Genomic DNA, 14636 nt, shown 5'->3' on the forward strand with positions numbered 1-14636 from the left:
CCCCCCCAAAATTAGGGCTAGTAATACTGCTGATAAGACAAATACCATTATTGTAAAAATGTCTTAAGTCTTTTCAGGAAGAGTGTATTGAACAATCTGGCATTCTAAAGAACCCCAAAGAGCAGATGTGTCCCAAAACAAGTTGGTCTGAATCTCAGTAGAGCCAGTGAAATAAAACTCACACATACATCATACTTTCTGGATGACAGAATGTGATGTGGCTTTAGGTAAAAAAGGCAATGCAATTAAACTTCTGTAGTACGCTGGAATCTCCTTCTATCTTTCTTGTATATCTTCACAAGAGGCACTTCTCATCTCTGGTAAGTCATTGTCCAGCTCTGAGTCTAAGTATGTCATAGGAACAGCTTTGACAGGAATTCCTGCTTCTCACTGGTGCAAACTCCAGTGTGGAATGCAGTTGTCGTGACATCTTGGCATATATTTCAGTTGTAGGGGCATTATATTTTTTTAGAGCACGGCCTCTTAGATGTCAAGCTTAATTTAAAACCGCTCAGTTAACGGAAAGCAAAAATGTTCTTTTGCGTGCAAACAGGCAAACCTTGTGGAGCTGTTTGTACTTCAGGCAGTGCTGCAGCCTCTCAGAAATGTACTGGTCTCCAGTATGAACGCTTTTTGTAACACATACTATGCTTTCTTCAGTACATCAGCCATTTGGATTCTTTGTTGCTACATTCACCTTCCGGAGTCCATGGTGAAAAGTTGCTGGAAAGGTACTGGTTTGCCAACGTAACAAGAGATGAATAGGTTTATTCCTCCTGGAAAACAAAACAATCTGAGTCTAAATGATTGCTTCATTTTATTTTGTTAAAGGTGTTGAAAGTTGCAGTGTTTTTGTCAGACACGCTTGTTGTCTTAACACATCTGCATCATGTTTTCCCTTTAATTTTTCTGCACAGTGTCAGCCAGTTCTTACTATCCGAGGAAGATGTATGGAAGTAACATAATTTTGAAGACATGGCTTGGTAGCTTTCTTTTTGGATATTGCATAAGAAGTTCTGGCTTTGCTAATGCTGAGCTGACTTTCTGTAGTGCGTATGAAAAGAAAATTGGCTTCAAGGAAATCCACAGAGTAGTCTCTAAAAAGTTAACGAAAGGGTGAGGAAAGTTTAATGTGAGCTGTTGACCACCAAAAGATAACAGATTGGATAGTGATGGGAAAATGAGGAATGACAGAATGGAGTGAGTTTGTCCTAAAGCAACGAATTGCAAATGTCAAGCAGAAAACCTCCCCACCCAGATTCTTTCTGAGGATCTCTTACCAGTAGAAATGGTTTCTTCCACACCACCTCCTGCTGTGTTTCTGTGCCTCTTTCGCGGACGCTTTCCTGCCACCCTGTGGATTATTCAGCACAATGTGCTTCCCAGTATAAAATGCCAACAGTTGATAGATGAAGTTAATCTTTTTGAGACTGCAAGGATGATGATAAAGAGTGTTTTACAGGCGGGAAGAAAGCCTAGTCCTGAATGGAGATACCCTGAACTGTTCTAAGTTTTCACTGCAACAAACTCTTTCATATTATGCACCCGAAGAAAATGTTATTCAGAGCCCTTACAGTCAACAAAAAGCAGAAGGAATGTGGTGTTCAAAAGCTTCACTCCCACCTCTTGTCTTTCCCAATTCGGGGCCAGCACATATCAATACCTTTGGGATTCTTTCTTGCTTTGCCTTGCCAGAGCACTGAGGTGTTTTTATTGTCACCTGAATTGGTCTCCAGGCTGTATAAAATGCTGGCCTTTCTTAATGAAGTAACTTTGACACTGTTGGGTTTTTTTGTTTTGTTTTGTTTTGTTTTCCTTCACTAATTTAGCATTTGTCCCAAGGAAATTGCTATCCATGGATTTGTTCTGTACTGGAATAACATACTTGCTCTGTGTAGGCGGTCTCAAAATTAAGAAAATCAGTACATTGAGTTAATACTTTTCTATGTGTTTGTGAAGAGACCTCTGTAAGCAAAAGAAATGCAAAAAGCAGAAATATGAGAGCTGCAATCAATTGTGCAAATTGAAGTCACTTTAAAATAGCAGCGCTAGCAAGGTTTGTGTCCTGATCGAACCTCACTGACCTCAGCAAACAGATCCAGAAATCTCTCTGGGGTCTGAGCTTTGAATATCAAAGACGTCACATGCAGAGCTTGTTTATGGGGAATGTTAGAGTTTTTGGTCAGAGATATTTCAGATTAGTAAGCATACTGTAAAATCATTTTAAAATCTCTCATTTTATTTTCAGTAAAAACTGTATTCAATTTCCCTTTTCAGAAACAGAAACACTGTATGGCCTTTGCTCCCTCTCTTTCTTCCCCCAACTCAGTTTCTCTTCTTTCTTCCCCTAACTTCCATCTCCTCATTCCCATCCCATTTGTGCCCTTCTCACTTTTTTATTTTTCCTTTTTCCCACCTTTTAATTTTTATCCTGATTTTACCCCCACTTTTTTTTCTGTCTTTCCCCTGCTGCTCCTCTTACTTTTCCTGTATTTCTGGTTGTTGGTTGTTTTTTTGGTGGATTTCTTTTGGTTCTATTATTTCCCTATTTTTACTGCTTTTTCCACTTTAATTTCCTGCTGTGCATTCCCTACTTGCTTTGCTCCATCTGTCCCATTTGTTTTAAATGCTTTCAGGCCTCTGCTCCCTGCCTCACCATTCTCTCCATCTCCTTACTTTTTCCTCCCTTGACTTCCTCTCAAGTTATTCAGGCTCCCCTTCTTTTCTTTTTGGTGCTCTCCATTCTCTTTCCCACTTTAGCTTTCTCACATTGAGTTTTCCATTCTTTTCTCAGCCTTTCAGGTTGTGGGTTTTTTTTCCTCTTCATTATTTTTCGCTGTTTTTGACCTGTTTTCACTGCCTATCTTTTCTGCTTCTGTTTTTCTTTCTCTCTCCCACTTCCTTTTCTCCCTTTACTTTCACTGATTTTCTCTGCTTTCCTCTTCTTTCTAATGCTTTTTACATCCTTTCCCCCATTCAGTGCTTCCTGTGTCTTTCTCCTCCTTTCCCCTCTTTATTTTCAATGCTTTTCAGGTGTTTGCTTTGCTTTCAGATTCCAATTTCAATGCTTTTCAGGCTTCTCCCTTCCCATTTCCATCTTTGCTTCAAATGTCTTTTAGGTCTATTCCCTTCTTTTTCTTCAGTATTTAACTCTTTCATTTTCCTCATTTTTTCTTTGGTATTAATTTTTTCATTGTCATTTTATTTTCATGTATTTTCTGTTCTTTTTACATCTGCTCACATCTTGCATTTTTTTCATTCTTTTGATGCCTTTCATGTTCTTACTAATTTCTTACACTGTTTCTTGCCACTTTATGCTATTTTAATGTCTGTAATTTCTTTACACATTTGCACTTTTCCTTTTGTTTCCATTTTCTTCTCTCTTCCTTTTTTGCTTTTTTTTTTTTTAATCTTCTTTATTCTTTCCCTATTTTTGCATCTCTCCTTGCTAAACATTCAAGCAAAGAGTTTGTTTCAGTACACAGAGAATAAAATATACACATTAAGTGCTGAGGCACAAAGAAAGTGCTGATAATCATAAATCATTTGAGTTGGGAGGAACTCTTAAAGGCCATCTGGTCCAGCTCCCCTGCAATGAACAGGGACACCCAAAGCTACACCAGGTACTCAGAGTCCCATCCAGCCTGACCTTGATTGTCTTCAGAGACACCGCCTCTCTGGACAACCTGTGCCAGAGCCTCATTACCCTAACTGTAAAGACTTTCTCCTTATATCCAAGCTGAATTTCTCCTCTTTTATTTTGAAACCATGTTCCCTTGTCCTATCACAGCAGACCCTGCTAAAGACTCTGTCCCCTTCTTACAGCCCCCTTTTAGACATTGACAGGCTGCTGTCAGGTCTCTTAAGAGCCTTCTCCTCTAATCATGAGGACTACTTCTTTCTCACTTCGATATCTCAAAGCTATTGTAATGTTCTTTCTCTTCTATTAAATCCATTCCAATCTGTTGACTATACTGAGGAGTTGACTCTGAAGATGCACAATGCAAATTGTAGTTAGGTGGTACAAGATAGTGGACATGTTTGTACTTACCGATTTGGAGACTGAGGACCTTGGGGAGTAAAGGTCTGACATGGTGTCTGGATGAGGAGCTGCGAGATACGGTTTAGTAGCTTGTGGTGGCAGTGGTAATGAGGAGACAGTTGGACAAGATGATCTTATAGGTCGTTTCCAACCTTGTGATTCTATGATTCTATGATTCTATATCACTAGTGAATGAATGTTTCTTCCTCAAATAAAACATTCAGCTGAGATTTGAGAGATGTGGAATTCCCCTTACCACAGTGAGTTCAAAGAGGTATTCTGCCATACCACATCTTTCATCTGATTTCAAAATAGGTGTAAGAAAAGAAACAAGAGGCACTTTGAACTCCAGGCTTTAAAATTACCTTATTGATTGCAAGGAATTTGAGATTAATTTGGACCGGCAGAGGATGCCAAGAAGAGAGTAAGTGTGGCCTAGTGCAATGGCAGGGAAAGCAAAGGCATTTGAACTCAAGTTGGGAGCTATTACTGGGTATAGGTCACTGTGTAGGGAGGGAAAATTCCACGTATTCTCTACGTGAGCACTTTTTATATCTGTGTCACAGGCAAAATGGTGAAGATGCCCTGTGTAGTTCAGGTGTCTCCTGCAGATTTATCTGTAGGGAATCTGATGGCATGTAACCATTTTACATTGGGGTGGAGATTCATTTCATGAAACTCAAATGGAAGAAGAATGTCTAGGAAGTGTGGAAAAGGGATCTATTCACTTGGGAGAAATATAGGGATCTTGTCAGGGCCTGCAGAGATGCCAGAAGGAAAGCTAAGGCCAACTTAGAATTAAATCTGGTAAGGGAGGTCAAGGACAATAAAGGCTCTTTTAGGTATCTCAATAGCAAAAAGGAAGACTACAGAAAATCTGGGTCTGCTGCTGAGTGGAGTAGGTACCCTGGGAATGGATGACGCTCAATAGGCAGAGATACTGAACACATTCTTTGCTTTAAACTTTGCTGCTAAGACTGCCCCTTGGAGACCACAATCCCTGAAGATGAAAGAGAGAGTCTGGAGACTTCCCTTGATCAAGGAAGATCTAGTTAGAGACCTTCTAGTCAAATTGGACTCACACAAATCCAAGGGCCCTGGTTGGATGTAGCCACAAATGCTGAGAGAGCTGGCAGGAGTGACTGCCCACTCTTTGGGGCACCCACTCATCTTTGAAACATCTTTGAGAATGGGAGAGATGCCTAAGGAAAGGAGGAATACCGATGTCACTAGTCTTCAAAAAGGACAGCAAGGAGGAGCAGAGAACGCCAGCCAGTTTCACCTCTGTCTCTGAGAAGGGGATAGAACAGTTTATTCTGGATATCATCTCCAAGCAATTGGAAGAGAAGAAGGTTGTCAGGAGTACTCAAGCTCTGTCAAATGAAAAATTATGCTCAGTAAATCTGGTAGCTTACTACGATGTCATCACAGGCTGGGTAGATGTAGAGAGAGTAGAGAATGTTGTCTATCTTGACTTAAGCAAGCTGATTGACACTGCTCTCCTAAAACGCTCTTATAGGTAAGTTTAGGAAGTGTTGGATAGATGAGTGGACAGTGAACTGGAGTGAGAACAGACTGACCAGCAGAGTCCAGTTGAAGGCCTATAGCTAGCAGTGTTCCCTAGATGTTGGTGCTGGGTCTGGTCTTATTCAGCTTTTTCACCAAGTGACCTAAATGATGGGATGGAGTCCACCCTTGGCAAGTTTGCTGATGATGGGAGGTGACTGATAGACCAGAAAGCTGTGCTGCATTCAGTGGGACCTGGACAAGGTGGGGAGATGGGTGGAGAGGAATTTGATGAGGTTCACCAAGGGCAAGTGTTGAGTCCTATAGCTGGGGAGGAGTAACTGCATGCATCAGTACAGATTAGGGGCTGACCTGCTGAAGAGGAGCTCTGGAGAGAAGGACCTGAGTGTCTTGGTGGGCAACAGGTTGGCCATGAGCAAGCAGTATGCCCTCGTGACTGAGGTGACTGGTGGTGTCCTGGGGATACCAAAAAAGAGCATGGCCAGCAGGTTGAGGGAGGTGATCCTCCCCCTCTGCCCTGCCCTGGTGAGGCCACTTCTGGAACACTGTGTCCAGTTCTGGATTCTTCAGTTCAGGAAAGAGAGGGACCTACTGTAAAGGGTCCAGTTGAGATGATGAGGGGCCTGGAGAACCTCCCACACAAGGAAAGGCTGAGATCTGGGACTGTTCAGTCTGGAGATGAGAAGTCTGAGAGGGGATCTTGTCAATGTCTGTGAATATCTGATGTGTGGGAATCAAGTGTATGGAGTCAGGTTCTTTTCAGTATTACCCAATGATAGAATAAGGGGCAATGGGCACAGACTAGAACATGAGGAAAAACTTCCTTAATGTGAGAGTTACAGAGCACTGGAACAAGCTGACCAGAGAGGTTTTTGAGTCTACTTCTCTAGAGAAGTTTAAGACCCTTCTGGATGTTTTCCTGTGTGACCTACTGTAGAGAACCTGCTTTTGCAGGGGGTTGGACTCGATGATCTCCAGAGATCCCTTCTGACCCTTACAATTCTATGATTCTTTGAGGGGCATACAATATTTATAATACATCTAATGTCATGTTCTCAGAATTGTAAATTCTGTTAGGAGAATATAAATACAAAGACATTAACCCAAGAATTCTAGGTATGTTTTACTGCAAACTTCAAAACCTAGCTGCAGTGAACAGCCATAACATATTTTTTGCTTCTATGTTGTTATTATTATTTTTTTTGAGGAATCGAAGAGTCAATATAAACATGGTATAGGCCTTAAATGGTGTTAGTTATAGTTTCAAAGCAAGCACTTGAATGCACTATTGGTAGTAGAGTAAGCCACACAAGAACTTACAACAAAGGGAAAATATTTAACATGGGATGCAGCAATCAAAGTGGCAAAGACTTTAAAAGGAGAGTAATGATACATGAAAAAAACATCAGTGGTAAAATTTAGGGGAGAATGATTCTTTGAGGCTCTGTTTCCACCTTAATTCCTGAGACTTGTCAATTTTTTTTTGTCTTTCAGAAAGAATGGGAAGCAAGGAATAAAGAGAAAGGGGCAGGAATGTTCTGTTTTTCTAATTGTCTTTATTTCAGCTAAAGAAAGGTAAGGAGTAAGGGAGGCTTCTCAGTAATGCTTACGTGTTTAAAATAGAAGATGTTCAATCTGTGGGTGCCTGGAAACCATGAACTGTTTTAAGGTTTATAAAGTTGACCAAGGGAAGGTAGTTATCAGGATAGCATATTGTATGTATAAGTGAGATACAGAAATCTCAGAATTTTATGGCCTATAGCCAGTGAAGAGAAGTCACTGCGGCATTCTTAACCTTGAAGACCTGAGGCAGCCTATGAATCTGAGAGATTTAAAGTGGAGCCTGTCCTGTCGCTGCCCACACTTTTCCTCTCTGTGAAGCAGCACAGAATTTCATTCTTTGTCTCCTCTTGAAGTGCTTGAGGGTTTTGGTCCTGCCTGTGTAACAAGACTTCATCCCTGAGGATGCTGAGATATATTCCTTGATAACCTGGGTGTTAGTGCAATCACTGAACACGTGTCCATAAAATTTGATTTCCAAGAGCACCTTTGGAAAGAAGATTGATTGCTCAGATGCTTGAGAAGATCAAAAACCTAAGTTGCCTCAACTCATTTGAAGCAACCTTTCTGCTCTGATCTAACAAGTCTAAGTTGAAAGGGTTCTCTTACATTTACACAGTCCTAATTATGCAGATGATTTTGTATTTGCTGTGTGTCTCATCAAAGCCTTTTGGCTTCTGTGGGAAATCCATTTTATTTTTCTCTGCCCTAAAAAAATGAGCACAGCTAGTCATTGCTTCGTTGTTTTTCCTGAAAACGTATCTGCCTGATCATTTTTTATTTTCCTTTTGATGTTTTTAATAATAAATGGTTTTAGTAGTTTTTCTTTGTAAAAGTGAAGGACTTGTGGTGCCACAGTTCTTTGCTCTTTATACTTCTTTATACTTCGTGGAAGTGAGCTGTAAAACCAGAGTAGCCTGCAGTGAGATGATATGATTTTAGACATTAGTCTCTGGAGATTTTACTCTCTTCCAAGTGCCAGTTGCATGGGCCCAGGATATAGCAAGCATAACACTCTCTCTTCTGACAAGATTTTGCTTATGGTTCTGGCCACTGTAAATTAAGAAAATAATCAGTTTGCTCGATCTATGCCAGCTCATCATGAATTTCGCTTGATAAAAGAAATGATGTGGTGATTTTTATGCCTTGCTATTCATTACCTCTTTCAGAAAGTAGAGCATGGGCAATTTAGTTTCAGTAAGGGCTTTTCCTGGTTCTAATATATGTTTTTTTGGCTCTAGACTTTTTGGCTACATGGATAGAAATGGATGCAAAGCATATGTTTGAAGAAAATGCTTTTCTTAAAGCAGAAAACACTGGGAATTTAGTCTTCCTAATTGGAGATGAGTTGTAATTGCTGATTTGCTAAATGTAGTAGTTGTAGATAATTGGAATGAATCACTAGAAATAGGAACTTACAATGGAGATAATTTACGTAGCCTTATCTCCATCAAGCACCATCTATTTTACTGTAAAATGAAATAACTTTTATGCCATTTTTGTGTTTTGTTTTGTGGCTTTTTTTCTTTTTTTCTGGACAAATATTGAAAGTAATTTCAGAATGATACTAAAATATTTCTTTAAACAGAAGTTATTGAGTTAGACAAACACCGATATGTTTTTTTCTTCCCTAAGTACAAATTGGTAATATAATTGTAGCTTATAACTGTGTGTTCACTTGGCATCTTTATTTATTTTTATTAAAACAAGCTGACCTTTTATCCTTACTGGCTCTTCTAATCTTACCCCATGTGCCATCTAGAGGCAGTTTTGGTGAAGCAGCCTTGAATATCTTGGGTTAATATAATTTATAATTTCCATGAGCAGAAATAGTAATTTGATTCTCAACTTACTGTTAAAAAAAATCTGTACGATGAACAACATGGTTGAGTAACAAAAAAATAGTGTATATTTTACTTTAACCATCGTCTGAAACGTATGCCCTCATTTAGCTGCTTATAATCACTGCTGTTCCTCATGGATTAAGGGTGGTAACAAATGTGATAACACAGAGAAGAAAATATAATAAAAAGTGTCATGATCACTCCAGAAAAACTGTTCTACACAGATCAGATTTCAGCATTCACATGTTCTTCCTCATGAATGATAGAGCTGGAAGTCTTTCTCCTTGTCTGTCCACCATTTTGCTCCTTCTCCGCAAAGGATTCCTTTTCTCAAGATTTTCTGATTTTAGCAAAAATGAATAAATAAATAAAATAATTTAAAAAAAAAACTGAAAAACCCAAGAAATGATAGAACACAGTCTACTTACCCCAGTGCTCTACTTACATTTTAAATTTGTTTAAATGTTGTTTACATTTGTTTAAATGAAAAGCAATATAACATCGTTCTTGACAAGAGAAGTGTAAGTCTTTTGCTCTATTTCATCATCTGTAAAGCAAAGGGAACTGAATGATTCCTGCTGTCTGTGTAGCTGTGACTGTGTAAAAGAGAGACCCAAAGCCATCTGCTTACATGGTTTCCTCTGTTAAGGAGACACTCAGTGGGAGCCTGGGGCAGGGAAGGAAAGCATGATGCTATTTCAGAGGACGGAAGTTACAGCAAAGCGAATGAAAGCAATAACAATATCTGAGGTGACACACAGAAGGTCCTGGATTAGCATCTGTGTTCTTACTAGACATCTGGAAACAAGGTGAGAAAAACAATGGCAAATCCCACAGAGGATGCATGGTGGTAAACTTGGGCAAAGTTCAGGGAGGCTGTGAGGAACCCGAGAAGCACCTCACCAAGCTGGGGAGGCCACCCAATGGCGTTTGGCTATCTGCAGCACAGCACAGTTATCTAGTGGGAAGGAATTAGAGAGGAGTGTGAAGAAAGGGTGGAGAGAGTGGAAAACTCATGGAAGGAGGCTGAAAAGACTTGGGCTGCTTATTTAACAAGGAGCAAAAAACATAAAATATACCTTTGTATGAAAGGACTTAATGGAAACTTTTGTTCACCTGTTGATTCATACTGTTAAATAATGGTGAAATTCGTATGGTGAAATTACTTTGCTGAAAAATTGAAATTGAGTTGCAGTTGAAAATGATGAAGTCAAGGCTTTCCTATCCTTCACAGTTCTAAGTTCATATAACTCCTTCCCCTAACTTTAATTGAAACTGAGGACTGAAGAAAAAGTGTTAGATAACATAAGGACAGTGGTTAATTAAAATGAATAATGGATAATTACGAGGAAAACGAACCCTCAACTTTACAGGCACTCATCCAACCTAATCCTTGAAAGTTAGGAGAAAACTTCCTTGCTATTTCTGGGTACAAAGAGCTGCCTGTATTGCTTCCTGCTGTAGCTGCTCTCTTTGAAAGTTTGGTGCCTGCTATAGTTAGGGACAAGACTATGAGGATCCTTTCTGTGACCATGTACGGGCTTTCTCAAAGCCTGCCTGTCCTGCAACCTTCTCCTTCATCACTGAATCCGCATTTGGCTTCCCTTGTATTACATAAAAAGCTTCTTGTACCCTTTTTTTGAATGTGGGCCAAACTCTCACAGCTGTGAGTTCAAGAAGGCACGTTTCAAAATCCGAATGAGAGAGGAGGATTTAGAAGGGGTAATCGGAGAACCAGGAAAAAGCAGATCTAAGCACGCACATTTCTACTGATTTGATTTTCCTTTTGTTTGGAAAAAAAAGAAAAAAGAAAACCAAAACGTGAAAATGCGACAAACTCTTCATAACCATCTGAAACAGGTTTCAGTCTAACTTGGTAGAGCCTTGTACCTGAAAAGAGGTACTTTAATTGGAATTAAAGTAGGCTCTGAAAGTATGTTTGTCCATGCCTAATTATAGCTGCTGTTCTGCATGTGTTTGATTTTGCAGCACGGATGGAGCAGCTATTTCACTTGGCTGTGTGTGTGTTGGCCTGCAACCTGCCCCCTCATTCACTGCATTCTGACACTATGTTTAGAAGCACCAACTATCCAAATTGTAACGGGCCTCATGTGTTGCATTTTGACTAGAAAAGTAGAAAAGTTAAAGCCAATTAAAACTAATTCAACAGCATTGATTTATTATTTTTTTAATGTCGTTTTAAGATGTTCTAAAAATCTAGTTTGGCGCAGTATGCTGAAGGTACATTTACTAAGCAAATCTGTATTTTATCCATTACATTCCTCTTGCATTTGATGCCATCTCTCCTCAAGTATTAGCTTAGAAGAAAGACAGAATTTTTCTCAAATGTGGTTTTGTAGAAAAGGGAATTAAATGTCTTCAGCTCTGTGGCCTTTTCATTCTCCCCATAAAACTGGGCAGAGCAACACGTGGCTCTGGTCATGGCATGGGAGAGAAAAGTGATGTGCATGCAGCTCCCCTCCCATATGCACTTATGGCACTGCCAACCTCTGGTTGTTCTTTGTGCATTGTGACATTGTCTTGCATTCTTTCATTTACAATTCTTCACTTTTTTATCTGAACGCAATCACTTATAGGCACAAATTGACATTGCAAAGAAGGTGAAATTTTGTACTTTTTCTTATGAAAGGATATTACTGAAAGGATATTCTGATATTCAGTAAGGAATTTGAAAAGCCTTTTACTGGAATGCATTGAAAGTAGAATTTGTGCTGTATTTCTAGGGGCAGAAAGATAAAACTCAGTCTGAGATGTTTCAGGAGAACATAATTCAAGAAAGGGAGATGTACACAGTTGGATAAAATGCAGAGGCTGCAACTGTCAACACAGAAATAACTGAAAGTCAATTTGAGTTAAGAGACATGAGGGGTGGACAGCTATTAATAATAATGAGACACTGAAAAAATCCCACAGCAGCCAATGGAAGAAATCTGAGAACATAATGCTATTAGAAGGATTTGTAAAAATAGTAAGATATGTTTGCAGGGGCGATTTCTCAGTCATGTTGTGAAGTAATGGAACATAAAATGTAAGTTTCTGGAGTTAAAGCATCAGAGATCCATAAGCAGTCAGAATTGTGGAACTAACCAAAACCCATACCAGAGAAAAAGTCTTACAGAAATAGCTGAGCTGCTGTATCAGATGACTGCAGCAAAATTACATGTGATCCAGCACGGAACACTTGTACATATCACTCAAGAGTGGAACGTGAGAGGAAGAAAGCAGAGCGAATACAGCTCAAAGGAAGCAAAAAATCAGTGCTAATAAACAAACAAACAAATAAATAAAAATATCCTTCGAAATCCACTTGCATTTCTAGTGCATTTATAATTTGCAATGAGTAGAACCATTTTTTCCCAGTCATTGAGTTTGGACAAGAAATAGAAAAAAAAATAAAGCAGCACAGGCTCAGTGGAAAAGATAAGAGTCTTAAGTGAGGCTGGCTTAACTGAGTGTTAAGGGCCACAAAAAATGGTCCAAGAGAAGGAATACTTCCCCTATGAGGACAGGCTGAAAGAGCTGTAGCTGTTTGGCTAAGAGGCTCTGTGGAGACCTTATTGTGGCCTGTCATGAGGGAGAGAGGAAAGATGGAGACAGGCTCTTCAGCAGGGTCTGTTGTGATAGGACAAGGGGAAATGGCTTCAAACTAGAATAGGGGAGATTTAGACTGGGTGTAAGGATGCTGTTGGCTTCTGGTCACCACATAAGACCTTCCCTCACTGGAATGAGGTGTGACTCCCCTAGCTCATCTCTTGGACAGTAATGTTGCATACAGACACTACGTTGCGTACCTTGAACTTAGGCTGAGATGCTTACATGGTAACTCATGTGCCCTAGTTATTACTGTTCAGCAAGGAGTAAATAAAACTGCTTTACAGCCCACCATGTAAAACGGCATTCAACCATAGGTCATTTACAAAATCAGATGGTTTTAAGATGATCCTGCTATGTGCTGAGTAGCTCCAGTAGTGCCCATAGACTCTAATTTGGGAAAGGTATTTGTACACACCCACGACCTTAGGTGCCTCTGTTCCTTTGCCTAAAGACAAAATTTCCTAAACTGATAGCACAATGCCTTCAAATCTTATTTAAAAAAAAAATAAAAAAATCCCAAAACAATGTAAATGTTGATTAAAAGGTTACTGTCTTGTTTTTCTTTTAGTGCGTTTCAGCAAAACATGAACAGCATAACTGCTGCAAGTTATGCTAGTAAATAATGCATGTTGTTTGGAAGTTGCATTCTTGTGATTATTTTGTATTGCATCAACATTTTATTCAGTTTTGTACAATGTATTAATTTTCTCTGAAGACTTAGATTACATTTTTTTTGCTACTATTGTTCTTTCTACTGAAGTTATCTAAAGTGTGGTGTACAGGGAGTAATAATCTACTGACATATTGTGAAACTTTATCTGAATATTCTTTTTAATACCAGCAGGAGACTGAATCATAGATAAAGCTGTTTCTGCTATTCTTTGTTTCCATAACAAAATCATAGAAACTGATTTTCAGTTATTTTACAGCTTAAGAAGAAAATGTATATTAGTGATCAGGTGAGGGAGCTGGTAAGTATTTTGGTGATTCATATTACCAGGTTTGCTTTTTTTGCCTGCTTTGTTCCTTCTGGTACATTTAATTTGCTTATCTAGTCTTACTCAATTTCTGATATATTTTTTTTTTTATTAGAAACTTTGGAACCAATCATTCAGCCTAAATATTCAATCCAGAGAGGATATTCAGTGATACAGTACCTTGAAGTCTACTTGCTGTCATATGGAAAGCAAGCATCTTACTACATCATGCCCATCTTCCTTCTGTTCTTCTCTAGATGCCCTGAATGTGCTGTTTGCAGTGGCTGGCATCCTTCTCCTTCCCATCTGCACCTTGTCCCACTCCTCTCACATGGGCAGATGCACCATCACTGGGAATTAGGAAGATGGCTTTGCAAGGAAATCTGAATAGTGCATCATCTTTGCAGTTTCCTGTTGGGCCATTGAAACACCAAGCCATCATTTTAACTTCTCCCTTCTACTGGCTTTCTTCTGCAAGTTCTCTTGCCCGCACAGAATTCCTGCTTGAAGCTATTTCTTCAGCATTTCTTCAAAGTTATACATTATGTTCCTCCAGAAAGTTCTGTGGGAATTAACTTTGCCTCTGTCCTTGAGCCCATTCTCTACCTGTTCTTACTGCTTGTTCCATCCTTAAGAAATGTTCATTAGCCATATACATGTAGAACTCTGTAATCTGTCTCTCCATTCCTGTTCTCAGGAGTCTGTCCCTAGGGTGAGCTTCACTAAAAGAGATTCATGGCCCATAAATTTAAACAAGATTTATATTTAAATGCCAATTTTTTTATTATGAATTCAGTGGTAAATTATTGAAAGTCTTTCTTGTGTTTCTCCTTAGCACTGGAAAATAGCTCTCCAAAAATAGCAATGCTATGGTTTTATGTATAGCTTTAATTTTTATGTATAGCTTTAATTTTCCTTCTTGCAGCTTTTTTTTTTTTTTTTTTTTTTTTTGGTGTGTGTGTGTGTGTGTGATGTTTACAAAAGCCATAGTATTGGATTCCCATGTTCATATTGAAACCTTACCTAACTTAACAATACTGCTGCATTGTTTCATTTTCTCTTCATTGTTGT

This window comes from Centrocercus urophasianus, unplaced genomic scaffold (genome assembly GCF_019232065.1).
Source record: "Centrocercus urophasianus isolate 14NV4802_14NV808 unplaced genomic scaffold, USGS_Curo_1.0 seq_12, whole genome shotgun sequence".
Classification (NCBI taxonomy): domain Eukaryota; kingdom Metazoa; phylum Chordata; class Aves; order Galliformes; family Phasianidae; genus Centrocercus; species Centrocercus urophasianus.